We start from the raw sequence: 14,457 nt of genomic DNA, 5'->3' as shown, positions 1-14,457 counted from the left end.
CAAGGATGAAGCCACCCCAGCTCCCATGCCTTTCTGCTATGGATGGACTCTACTCTCTCGAAGTGTGGAACACTAGCCTCTCCTTCCTGAAGCTGTTTCTGTCAGGTGGTCACAGTGAGGGCAAAGAAACTGAGACACACTGTAAAGGGTGAAGCAACAGCAATTGGTACCCAGGTTTCAGGAGAATGAAATGAAACAAAGCACAGAAAGCTGAGAGTTATGAATATCATCTACTTACGTTACTTTAGGGAAAAAAATGCAAAGTGTTTGCCATACTCATTTAGAAGGGAATGGCATGTAAGTTATTTACAGCTATTGGCTTTTTGGCATTAATTCTTTGTACTAATTATAATGAAAATCATCCGCAAAGACAATGTGGGTAAACTCCTGTCCTACAAATTAAAGTTAGAATATTAACAACCATTTGCAGAGCTGCCGAGGAGGCTCAGCCGTTAGCGCATGTACTGCTGCTCTTCCTTGGGACCAAGGTTGGCTCCCAGAGCCCACACCAGGCAGCTTACAACTGTATTTCCAGCTCTAGGGAATCCAATGCCTTCTGGCATCTGTAGCACCTACACGTCAGGCATACAGACACACATACACAAACACACACACACACACAAACACACACACACACACAATTAAAAATAATTATTTGCATATTATATAATTTCATTAAAATTTGCATCCATGTGACAAATAACTAGAAGGAAATTTACATAAAAACTTATTTTTTGGAGGAAATGGGTTTGGGGAATGTCTCAGTTAGGGTTACTATTGCTGCAGTGAAACACCATTACCAAAAAGCAAGTTGGACATTATCCATCATCATGGGCCTTTCTTACTTCTGAGTCTGTGACCCTCGTTATCAAGCATCATGAGGATTCTGACCTTTCTGAGACTAGCTGCCCATGGAGTGGTGGTGGTGGTGTATTTTACTCTTTTGAGGGGCCCGCCCCCCAGCTGCCAAATAAATCACACCCAGAGGCCTTAAAAAATATTTAATATTTATTTATTTTGGTTTTTTTGAGACAGGGTTTCTCTGTATAGTTTTAGTGCCTGTCCTGGATCTCACTCTGTAGACCAGGCTGGCCTCGAACTCACAGAGATCCACCTGGCTGGTACTACCGCCTGGCCTTTGCTTATTTCTTACTAGCTTTCCTTAACTTAAATTATCCCGTCACCCTTATGCCTCTGGGCTTTTCCCGTTCTCTTACTTCTATAACTCTTGTTCCGTGGCTTGCTGTATAGCTGGGTGGCTGACACCTGAATTCCTCCTCCTTCTCTGGCTACTTCTCCTCCTCCCAGATTTCTCCTTCCCCACTTATTTCTCTCTCCTGCCTCACTATTGGCTGTTGAGCTCTTTATTACACCATCAAGTGTTTTAGACAGGCACAGTAACACAGCTTCACAGAGTTAAACAAATGCAACCTAAACAAAAGTTACACACCTTAAAATAATATTCTGCAACAGAGAGTGGTGTTTGAGATTGTAGGCTGGCAGATTTTGGTTCCTTTTCCAATGTGACCATTACATCATTTCTCAATACCTTCTGAGAAATTTTTGGTTCCTTTCTGGAAAAATAGTGATCCTTTGCTCCTAGGTACTATGGAAACAAGACTTGTACAAGGAGCAGTAGCCAATAGTAGCTGAGCTGGGGGAAGTCTCTTAGGGCTGAATTTTCCTGCAGTTGGCCACATTTCAGGAGATACACAGATTATTGTGTGTTTTGCGGATGGCTTGGAGGAGTACTTTATTTGACTGCCAATGTCAACCCATGTATACTCTTGCCCTGCTCCGATGAGGCAAGGAACTCTTTCTCTGGATGAGAAGTATTGGAAACTTCAAGTAGAGCAGAAAATAAAAATGTTTGCTCAAACTGATTTTTAAAGTTATGAAATTCAGAGAGGCAAAAAGGTCTTAGGCACAAACTATCCACTCCTTTCCTTTCACGGGACCATGAGGAAATTGAATTCTAGAGAAAATGAACGGCAGGGTCACCGGGACACAGCTGACTGGCAGAATCAGGGTGCACTTCCCCAATTCCAAAACTAGTTCTCTGGATACAACGCAGAGTTGTATTTCTGTGACCTTAGCCTTCAAGAGCTTTAACAAGAACCACCACCAGCATGGCACAATAACCCGGAGGTGCACCCATATCTTGGCAGTAAACAACAGCTCTCTAATTGGATTAAGGCCTGCTCAACAAGAGGGATAGAAAGCCTAGTATTGGAAACCTAGCCAACTCCCTGGGGTTAGTGAGGTCATAGGTCTTGGAGGAGAACTTACAACCACTACTTTAGTTAACCAGTGCAATTCCTCACTGCATTCCACATAGTTATTCTTGTAAAGATAAGTGTAACTCTTACCCCTCTTCAAAGAATTTTCTCTTTGCAGCAGATGGAGACCATTACAGAAAACCACAGCCTATCAAAACGCAGAGAACAAGTGACTATGGGTGCTGGCCCCAACGGATACATTTACAGCACAGCTCCTCTATCTAAGGGCCAGGGAACATTTTGGAAGAGGGTGCAGGAAGATTGCAATAGCCAGAGGGTACCAGAAAGTCTGCCGGGAGATCTAGAAATGTCAGGAAAGCTACACCCATAAAATAGAACAACATGGCTTCCTACACAAGACCTGAACAAAGGTGAAATGGACTAACATGGAAAGGGGAGATCTCCTTCACAAAGAACTACAGGCAACTAAGGAATGTCAAGAGTGGAAAAAAACAATCTTCCCCAGGGAAGAGGCCTCCAGTTGGTTTCAGGGTCAACTCTGAAATCATATGTATGCAAGTAATATTATATGGGCTAAGTAGGTACACACACACACACACACACACACACACACACACACACACACACACTTAATTCAAGAAAAAGGCCACGAATTTGAGAGAGAGAAAGGGGGTGGTACATGGAAGAGGTTTGAGGGAGGAAGGGGAAGGGAGGAAATGACACAATTATATTTTACTTTCAAAAATTAGAAAAAAGCTCTGGCACAGTAATTAAGAAATAGCTGTAGAACCCAGATGGCAGTGGCACATGCCTTTAACCCCAGTACTGGGGAAGTCGAGGCAAGTGGATGTGTACAAGTTGGAGGCCAGCCTGGTTTACAGAGCAAGTTCCAGGACATCCAAGGGTACACGAAGAAACCCTGTCTCAAAAAAAAAAAAAAAAAGAAAAAAAAGAAAAACAAGAAAAAGAAATAACTGTAGCATGTGTGCTTTTCCGGAGCTTATCTGATGTTTCTTACAGAATCAAGCTTTTTCTTTTACTCACATGAAGAAAAGCCAACTGTGAAGTCAAAGGGAACAAAATTAAATTGTAAGTCAATGCCAGATTTTCACTATCATTCTCAGTAACTGCTCCAGGTCACATGACACACACACACTTTTTTTTTTTAAAGCCCTCTGGGTTTTTCTCTTAACTTGCTGGTGTAACGCAGGGGATGGTTAATGGATACCAAATATGTATTTGTTTGCCTCCTTAATTCACATGGCTAATGACTAAGAAACAGTCAACTATGAAGAGCCATAGTTTCTCATGAGCTTTCAAATTACTTTTCAAGCCCAAAGGAAGTGGGAGGGGAGTCGCAAACAACAGCTTGGCCTCAATTTTGGAAAGCCTACCCCCCAACCCACTCCCTACCCCAGCAGGTTTTAGAGTGCAGGGGATTGAACCCGAGGCTCATTCACTCTACCATTGGGCTACAAAACTTAGCCTGAAAAAGGGTATGCGTTAAGTCGGGCATCTGGATCTAATTTTTGGTATTAAGTAGGAAAAGGCACAGACCATTTGAAATCGCCAGTGAATAACTGTAGTCCCAGCAACAGCAAGAAACGGAACATGTGTCATTCTCTCATTTTGCGCCAGGAGTCTGCGCTCCTCTGTTCGGGAGTTTTTACTTCTTTTGGTCTCCTCGCCTCCTGCTTCTTTTCACTCCCTGGCTCTCCCACCAGCACGAAGGCAATCCACACAATTGCGTTCCCCATGTAATAAAGCATGAAAACAGAAAAATGCCTCTAAAGGTGCTAATGGGGGCTTTTGACATCAAGCTTTACAGTTTTCTTTCCGTTCTGCAGTCACTTACTGAGCAAAATGGAGATGTTGCTGGGTGAAAATCAGGGTATATTAGCCAACAAAGTTGCTAGGTACCCCCTATTTTCTTGAGAGTTTAACCCTGATGATGAGTATAGGTTATTTAACCAGTTAATACCTGTGCCCTTGTGTGAAACACCAGTTAGTTCTTGTCAAATGCAGGGTTCCAGATGACTTAAATGTTGTCCAAACACCTGTTTACCATTTATCACAGACTCAGAGTGGGAGGAGCCTCAGCCATGTGCTTCCTACAGACTCTGGGCTGATTGCTGGGTCACCTGGAAGTGAGCCACATGCTGGGCAGCCATGCTGCTAGTGATGGGTAGGTCTGTACTCCAGCAAAGGGTGAGTACTCACATCCTGCTGTGGACAGATGGTGTTGGGTCATCAGCCAGATGGCAGGAACCCTGGAAAGAGCCTGAGCACACATGAATAAGCTAACCTGAGCCGGTGAAGGCAATTAAGAAAGGCTAGGTGGAGAGCCATTTGGGATTTTAGCCCTAGAAGCTTAAACAGAAGTTCTGAGTATGAAAGTCAGGGCCTGTGGTTACCAGGACACATTTGAGCACCATCTGGACTCACCTCCACCCCACTGGTGTGAGAAAGACAGTTCTGATCTCCTACTGTTCCCTGCGTACCCTGGGCCAGGATCAGAGAGTCCTGAAGAATAAAAACTTGCTGTATACAAAAAGAATATTTTCAGAAATACTGTCATGGAACTGAATGCCTTTCAAGTCTGTCTGCTTTTTTTTTCCCCCTTCTTTTTCTTGATTTTGAGAAAGTTAGTATGCAGTCTGGTGGATGACGATGGTACCAGACCAGCCCTGAGGGTTCAGAAAAATCTCTGATACCTTCGAAATTTTATACACAGCTTTATGTGTAGAAAATAAAGTTGGTTTTTCTGAGGAGAGGGTATATATATTCTCTTTTTAAAATCTTAAATGACTTAACACACTGAAGCATTCTGTTCTACAGGTCTAGAGCGTCAAGGGAACTCAGCGTTTTGGGTGCAGAAAGGCCAACACAAGTAGTGGGTGCCGGCTCACTCAGCCTATTCTTGTGCCTGGCCTTTGGGCACTTCCCTTGTCCAGGATATACTCCCTTATAGCCAAGAGTCAAGTAGGCAAGCCATCTGCAGTCCCGTGGCCAGCTGAAACCACAGCCTGTACCCAGCATCAGCCTAGGAGGTAGCACTGAGGCCACAGCCCTTAACAAAGCCACCCTGAGCAGCAAGCAGGTGAGGTGAACTGAAGAGAGGACCCAACAGACCCCAGCCTTGGCAGGTAATGGCATGGTCAATGACTTTTGTCCCCAGGAGGATGGCAATGGTTAGTTTTCATCAACTTGACACAAACTAGAGTCTCCTGGGAGAGGGACCTTCAGTTGAAGAATTGCTTTCATCAGAATGGCACGTAGGCATCTCTGTGAGGACATTTTCTTGATTAATGAAATGTGGGAGGGCCCTGCCCATCATGGGTGGTGCCACCCCTAGGCTGGTGGTCCTGGGTTGAATAAGAAAGCAGGATGGCAAGGTGTTAGTGGTGCACGCCTTTAATCCTGGCACTTGGGAGGCAGAGGCAGGCAGATCTCGGTGACTTCAAAGCCAGCCTGGTCACAGAGTGAGTTCCAGGACAGCCAGGATTGTTAAACAGAGAAATCTTGTCTTGGAAAACAAAACAAAACAAAAAACAAAAAACAAAAACAAAAACAAAAAAAGAAAGAAAGAAAGCAAGGTGAACAAGCCACGGGAAGCAAGCCAGTAAACAGTACTCCTCTGTCGCTTCTGCTTCTGTTCCTGCCTCGGGCTCCTGTCCCGACTTCCCTGATGATGGACTGTGGTGTGAAGTTTAAGCCAAACAAACCCTTTCTTCCCTGAGTTGGTGTTGACCAGCGTTTTATCGGAGCAGCAGAAACCAAGCTAGAACAAGGGACGAGGGAAAAAGAGGAGTTAGGAGTTGGAGACCATGTTCCAGGCAACATTCTGTCAGGCCAGCTGAATGGTATTGGCAATGCACCTTCAGGCACTTACTTTGGCTTCCCAATCTGTAGAACTGGCCAAGCGGCAAACAGGCTCACTCCAGACTCCAAGGAGTGGCCCCGACTACAGGGAGGAATGTGGAGGTAGCTGCTGACTTACTGGAAGCTGCTTCCCGAGTTTTCCTCTTGCTTGCTTGTTTGGCATTGTAAAGATGAGCCAGTGCTTCGTACGTGCCAGGCAAGGATTCGTAAGCTACTTCTCTGGCCCCTGAGAGTGGGGTTTCCATATGTATCTCAGACTGGCCTTGAACTCACATTGTAGCCAGGTTGTCCTTGAGTTCACCATCCTCCTTTCTCTGTCAGGTACTGGGATTATAAGCATTTATCACTATGCTCAGGGCCTCTTTAGTTTTCTATCTTAAGCATCAAACTAAATGTTTTAAATTTCTCCGTGTCTATGTGTGTGCATTCACATATGTGAATGTGCACATATAGGCCATGGCATAGCATGCAGAGGTCAGAGGACAACCTCAGGTGTTGGTCCTGGCCGTCTATCTTGTTAAAGACAGGGTCTCTTGTTGTTTGTCTCTATGTTCACCAGCATAGCTGACCTGTAAGCTGCTAGGGATTCTCCTGTTTCCATCCCTCACTGTGAGAGCTAAAGTTATGTTTTAAGTTTAAATTACTTGCTTAAAAGATCTATAAAACAAAAATGTCTCTAACCTGTAAGCCCCACTCACTTGCCCAAGGACAGATCATTTCCTGGAATGCCAGGGCTATTATGATAAGATATATCATATATGATAAGCTATATATTTTCACTTCAGTAAACAAGGTTGGTTATCCCAACTGCACAGGATTGCTTGGTCACACATAGGTGGGAGGTATGTACGCAGGAAATATGTCAGAATATGTGCTTGCCCCTGATTTGATGAAGGGCAGAATTATGCAACCTTGTGGGTTTTGCTTTTATAAGCCCCTGGCTAATTAATTCGCTGTCATTCTCTGGAAATCACTGGTTTGGACCTGGCTGGTGTCCATCTTCCTGGCCGGTATTTAAGAAAGCTTGCTTCAAATTTGGTTCAAAAACTGGTGGTGGTCTGTTTCTCACCTAGTAGGATTAACATCATCTCAATGTAGGATCAAGAGGATTAGTGCTACTGAATCTGACTTTCCGTGGGTTCTGGGGATCTGAACTCAGAGCCTTCTGCTTCTGTGGCACATGCTTTACCACTGAACCCTCCTCCCCTCAGCCCTCAAACGGAATTTTCGTTTTAAGAAGCTTCCATCCTTCTTCCCTCTCTTCCTTCCCCACCTCCTTCCTTGCCCATACCCTACCCTAATCCTGACCTTAGCTCCTAACCCTTGATTCTAACCCAAACCCTGCCCATGACTGGGAAGCAGCTCAGAATTCATGGTTGAATGGGATTACTCTGTTGTGTTTCCCTTGCAAATGCCTCTCTCATCCATGCACCCTGCAGCCTTCTCTGTGCTTCATGATGGACAATACCTCCTAGCTCACATGTTAACATTTCTAGCTTGCTTCTTCACTTCCGGTTCATCCTACATGTAATATGCCAATTAATTTTGGTTTTGGTTTTTTGAGACAAGGTTTCTTTGTGTAGTCCTGGCTGTCCTGGAACTTACTCTGTAGATCTGGCCTCTTGCTTCTGGCCTCGAAGTCAGCAATCTGTCTGCCTTTGCCTCTTGTGTGCTGGGATTAAAGGCGTGCACCACCATGCCCAGCTAATTGGTGAAATTATTATAAAAAGCTATAGATGTTTGGGGCTCATTGCTCTTCCAGAGATCCTGGGATCAATTCCCAGCATCCACAAAATCCCTTCCAACTGTCTCTAACTCCAGATCCAGGGAATCTGAAACTCTCTTCTAGCTTCTGTGGGCACCGGGCACATATATATATAAAGTTAAAGATAAAAGTACAGATGTACAAGGTGACATTTTAAACTGAATAGAAAAGGTATCAAAGAAAGAGAAACCTTTCTCTGTGCACTGCTCCCCGCCCTGCCCCCCAAGCTCTGTTTCCTGTAACCATACTGGTAGTGGTTTCTGGGTCTCCATTACAAAGTCATTTTGTCCTACCCAGGCACATCAAGACTAGAGTAAACTCACCCCTGTGCCTGGAGCCCTAACATGAACCCTCACCAGCTAGAATGCAGCCCTGTTGACCTCTCGAATATTTTCCTAGAGCAGACATTGCTAGACATATGTCCAGATAGTGGCTGTGATTTCTTCAGACCATAGGTCCTATGTTTGCTTGTAGTAGATTTCCTGGGATTTCTAGTAGCCATGAGCAGATCCGAAGATAAATGGGCCCCTTTAGAAAACTGTGAGGGATCTGGTACTGAGCACCCTCAATGGGGTGAACCTCTTTCTTGGTCATTTCCCTGATCCCCGTTCCACTCATCCTGAGTTTGCCCTCTCTGCACCAACTAGAAACTGAAGTAACTCCATTTTGTTCCTGAAATAAGGTGGGTTATATTGCCTTCCGACTCCAGGAAGTAACTGTGTTCTTCTGCTTCTGCAAGATCTTATCATTGTCCCATTTGATTCCCTAGTTCTAGGTGCGACTCCTCTATAAATGATGCATTGGAAAAATGTAAGAAATAATAGAGATTCATCCCCCCCCCTCTGTCTCTGTCTCTGTCTCTCTCTGTCTCTGTGTCTCTCCCTCTCTCCCTCCCTCTCTCCCTCCCTCCCTCCCTCCCTCCCTCCCTCCCTCCCTCCCTCCTTCCCTCCTCTCTCTTTCTGATTATTTATACTCTTGACCCTGTAGCATACAGTACTTGACGTGTCTGAATTGTTACTTACGTGTCTGAGTTTTCACCTGTGTCTCTTGGAGTTCTTAGGATTCTTTATCCTCTTGTTACTTCACTTGTTTTCTTTCTTACTTTGAGACAAGGTCTCACTTGGTAGCCCAGGCTGGCAGGGAACTCACCACGTAACCCTGGCTAGCCTCGGACTTACACCTCCTGCCTCAGTTTCTTGACTGTTGAGATAATAAACATGAGCCACCATTCCTGATTTGAGGTTCTAGGCATCTAGTGCATGACATGATATAAGCTTATGTCACCATCACTGGGCATAGGCTGCTAAAGGTCTTGTGGCCAAAGGTACACACCCTGTTAAGTCTAGTGATATTAGCCACCCTGGAAGCATCTGGCTAGTCACTAATGATAGCCTTGGATTTGGAAACTATCCCTGCAATGACATCCCACCCCTCAAAGCTCCCTTTGAGGAATGTAAACCAATGCCTTAGTTAGATGCAGGCTACCTTGTCAGAAGAGGCTTTGCAATTCTTTTAGAATCCACCCGAGACACAGGCTGTAGTGATGCATGCTGAGGACATACTTCCCTAGTAACACCTGCCACACAAACCATTGATTGGGATGAAATTCTGATCATTGGACTGGGGTTTGCCCTAGTCTGTGGGTTCTCATAGTACGGACTGTGGAGAAGTTTTGTAAGCCGAGATTAATGTGTGTGAAGCATATATGAAAACCATGTCCCAGGAAACATCTTTCCTTCCTGCGTGTTCACAAAGTCTAGTCGCACACCCAAGGTTCTGAGAGATCCATAGTAAAATCACTTCTTAAGTGTTTTGTTTGTTGCCTTAGCTGGCCTTCAAATCGCAATGTAGCTGAGACTAACTCAGAACTCCTGATCCTTCTGTCTTCATCTCCCAGATGCTGGGATTACAAGCATGAGCTGCCATGCATGCCTAAATAGTGCTGTTTGTTTAATTTGTAATACTAGGAACTGAAGCCATGCCTCCCACATGAGTAAGTGCTCTGCCACTGAGCTGCATCCCAACTCTCCACCCTTTTTATTTTTAGCAATGGTACCCTTTATGCATGTCTGCCAGCAGCCTAAAGAACTACAGCCATATGAACACACACCGAGTAATGCTACTTTAGTTTATCCATGAAAGTGCAGCTACCTTTAGTCAAGTTGCCAGTTCCCCTAAATAGTATATGCATTCATCATATTACAGAACAATAACACAGTAAACCCATATTATATGATTCGATACAATGATTAGATGATACATAATAAGCAAATCAATGGTGTATACACTATTAACCCATTAACATTTATATTTGCATACTTAAAAAGCTAGGTACAAGTTAGGTATGGTGGCACCTATCTGCAACCCCAACACTCAGGAAGCTGAAGCAGTCAGGGAGAATTGCAAGTTCGAGGCCAAGTTTCTCAGTGATACTCCATCTCAAAAAGAAAAGAAAAAGAAAACTTTGTAGTGGAAAGATGTCAGGTGAGCAACAGCTGATGCTTTGGTTCTCAGGAGAGGTGAGTGATAGTGTGGACAGAGGAAGTCACTGGAACATAAGGACTCAGTGGTAGTGCACTTACCTGGCATATGTGGGGCCCTGGGTTCAATCTCCAGCATAGCATTACTCAGTGTGTGTTCGTATGGCTGTAGTTCTTTAGGCTGCTGGACTTGTACAGTGAGTTCCAGCCAACCTGAGATACAAAGGGACACTGTCTCAATAAAACTAAAATCAAATAATTAAAAATAAAAAGCAAAGTTCTTAGTGAGCCCAGCATGGTGAGGCACACCAGTAACCCTGGCTTTTGGAAGATAGAGGCATTGTAGGCTAGCCTGGGCCATATGAGACCGATTAAAAACAAGTTTTCAAAAATATCTCTTTAAGCTCAAGACCTCTTATTTGGTACCTCATTGTCATCTATCATCTGTCTGTCTGTCTATCATCTATCTAGCAATCTAACATCCATCCATCCATCCATCCACACACCATCTATGCTATGCTGGGGATTGAACCCAGGGCCCCACATTTGCTAGGTAAGTGTGCTACCACTGAGTCCTTATGTTCCAGTGACTTCCTCTGTCCACACTATCACTCACCTCTCCTAAGAACCAAAGCATCAGCTGTTGCTCACCTGACATCTTTCCACTACAAAGTTTTCTTTTTCTTTTCTTTTTGAGCTGGAGTATCACTGAGAAATCCTGGCTAACCTGGAACTTGCTTTGTAGAGCAGGCTGGCTCAGATTTACCTTGATTTTCTTGTTTCTGCTTCTCCAATTGTGATGCATGTCCAGCTCCTAAATTTTACACAGAGAGATCTCAATCTCATTATTTCAAAGATATTATTTTCATTATAACCACTGTCTTATCCTGGAGTAGCCCAAAGTATATTTTCTGCATTTCTTTCAAAATGCTATCAGCCTTCAAGTTCTAGGTCAGAATGCTGTCTCTGCCATACAATGGATTATAACATTTCATACATAATTTTTAAACTAATAATTTCTGAATGAAAAAACTGAACTGAGGACATGATTGCCCATAGGTATGTGTTGAGGAGGAGGAGAAGGTTTATTGTAGATATGAGGGAGAACACATCTGGAAGGGTCCAGAATGAACCCGGAAATAGGAGAGAGGAAGAGGAGAGAGAGAAGAGGGCAGGAGTGAGCCAGGAGACCAAGAAACTACTGCATAGTCAAAATGGCTGGGTTATAAAGAGATGAGAAGCTGGGGCAAGCGGCCTAGCCCAGGCCCTGGGTAGAGGATGGTGTATGCCAGCCAGGATGTCCCTGTAACAGGTAGTTGCCAGTGTCCGCTCAGATATGTTAAACAGATACTTCAGTTAGCCATTTGTCCTGAGTTTAAGAGCTAACAGTTTCTTTAAAAGCACACAAATGGACATTTAATCACGAGTCCAAGTATATTTATGAAAACGGAAGAAAGAGTGAGGGATAAGCATTTCAGCACTTGGGATCTCCCATCCTCATTCAGAGAGTGGTTCCAGGAGAAGGTTTCATTGAAAACCTTCCGTCAGTAGCCCAGATTCTGTAGTATCTCCTTTCTGTTTTCTTTCCTTTTTTTAAAAAAAAAAAATTTGGCAGGCTCTCACTGTGTAGTTCTTTTATTTATTTATTTATTTATTTATTTATTATTATTATTATTATTATTATTATTATTATTAATTTATTTTTTTTCTGAGACAGGGTTTCTCTGTGTAGCTTTGTGCCTTTCCTGGAACTCATTCTGTAGCCCAGGCTGGCCTGGAACTCACAGAGATCCGAGTGCTGGGATTAAAGGTGTGCGCCACCAACGCCCGGCTTACTGAGTAGTTCTTACGTAGATTTGGCAACTCATTGTATAGACCGGGCTGGCCACAAACTCAGAGATCCACCTGCCTTTGCCTCCCGAGTGCCGGGATGAAAGGCGAGTGCCATCATGCCCTGCTGTACTTTATCTAGTTGACGCTGCTATGGAAGAGGGCATGGATGACGTCTCTCTGGTCTAGGAGCTAGCACTCTTGTTCAGTCTGGAAGAGAATAAGGACATGGGGCAGAGCAGAGCTAGACAGAGAAGGAGCAAGTGCCCATGAAGGGACCGAGGGTTTCCATGTGATATTTGGGGCAGAGAGAGAGAAAAGGGAGTTGAGTGTGGGTAACAGTCTGCCATGAAAGATTTAAAAACCTAAGGCAGACACCATCTTCTCAGGCTGAAGGTAATTTCTAGAATGAGAAAGCCCCAGAAAACAGAAGGGTGGTGGCAGCCAAGATCCAAACAAAGCAGGATATGTGGGCATTGCATCAGGTTGCAATTGTGGGCGAAGCTGGAGAGAATGCCTGAAGGCAGGCAACTGGAGTACAGGACTAACAACTTCCTTTAAGGAAAGCCAAGAAGCTGGGATCTAGCTTGGTAGAGTGCTTGCCTAGGAAGCACAGAGCCCTGGGCTCTCTCTCAGACACCTCATAAAGCAGATGTGGTAGTGTATACTCATAAACCCAACACTTGTGAGGGAAAGACAGAGGATCAGGAGTTGACTTCAAAGCAAGCCGGGGGTACAGAGGGAGAGAACCTTCAAGGGTAGTTCTTGGTCTTTTGGAGCGCAAAGAAAGTAACATGAGAAGAACTGTGAGTTCATTTTGGCAGTCTACTTCTGGTTTGTTTTTTCAGAAAGGAATATTAGTATTATAACTAGTTATCATGGTTTCATTTTTTTTTTTCTGTCAGGAAAAAGGAAAGGCACAGTCTCAAGACTATAGAATTCTTAAAATTCAATGCATCTAATTTTATTTAAAAAAAATTCATCCCGGTTGGGGATTTAGCTCAGTGGTAGAGCGCTTGTCTAGCAAGCACAAGGCCCTGGGTTCGATCCTCAGCTCAAAAAAAGAAAAAGAAAAAGAAAAAATATTCACCAAACTTGTCCTAATTTTTCTCATTTTATTAGGGTCATTTTGTCACAAATGGATTCATAGACTAGTGTTCTGGAACATTAGAAAAACATCTGAAACATGTCCAAGATAGTAACATTTATAATCTTCAGAGAAATCCATGTTGATAGCTCTAGCTTTGCAAAACTCAAAAGACCTCAGTCAGACACCATGATTTATTGACTCATCCAGGCACTGGACGAAAACAAAAGAGCCAATCCCTGCCCTTGAAAGCTAATGAATACAACATGCCCTGATGGCTTACAGATATTTACTGACAAATATTTACAGATACATTACAAAGAGAATACTTTTGTATTGAGAGCACGTGATGGGAGTGACCAGAAAAGGGCGGTGTTCATAAGGGAATATTTTGGCAATTTTTTTTTTTTTTTGAAAGAAGAAATGAAGGCAGAGGGGTTAGAGAACACCGAGGTAAATAAATGCTAATAAGGCCAGATTCTGCTGACCTTGGGGTCGAATGCCTGTTCTTATTTGATTGTGGTCTCCATGTGTTTTTCATTGAATTTTCAATCGGGAGACTGATAGGAGGATTTGCCGGCCATGGATGACCGGATTTGGTGTCAGGATTCCTCTTGTCCAGTCACCTTTGGGCAGAGGGGACCATGAAGCCCAGACGTGACTTTGGGTTTCTACCCAGAGAGAATTCCTGGTGTTTTTCAGTATACAATTATTATAAAGATAGTGATTCTGAAGGAGATTGGGTGTAGGACCTCCTGTGGATAATGAGCCCTGATGATGCTAAAGTATTTACACCCCCCCATGCCTTAAATTCTCTCTAGATTCCCTGTAATACCTAATTCAATGTATGAGAGGTCCCCATTGTATATTGTCTTAGGAAGGATGACAAGGAAAACATCTGTACATCTTTGATAGAATTTTTTATCAATGTTTGTAGTTCTTAGTTAAATAAAGGGGATGCAAGACTGGGAGATGCCAAGTTTGAAGAAAGGGAGAGCCACCTGGAAGGACTGGTTAAATTTTCTAATTTTTTTAGAAATATTCAAGATTAGTTTCAAGAGTCAAGTATTCCCTTCAACTTGAAGGAAAAACTTCTTCGTGCAGAAAAATCATCTAAAACTTTAGAGATGGACCAGCAAATAGCAAGCTGTTACTATGTGCCATGCAGTCATT

Source organism: Onychomys torridus, chromosome 9 (genome assembly GCF_903995425.1).
Source record: "Onychomys torridus chromosome 9, mOncTor1.1, whole genome shotgun sequence".
Taxonomy (NCBI): Eukaryota; Metazoa; Chordata; class Mammalia; order Rodentia; family Cricetidae; genus Onychomys; species Onychomys torridus.
The sequence above is the reverse complement of the archived record's forward strand: the minus strand, read 5'-3'. Positions refer to the sequence as shown.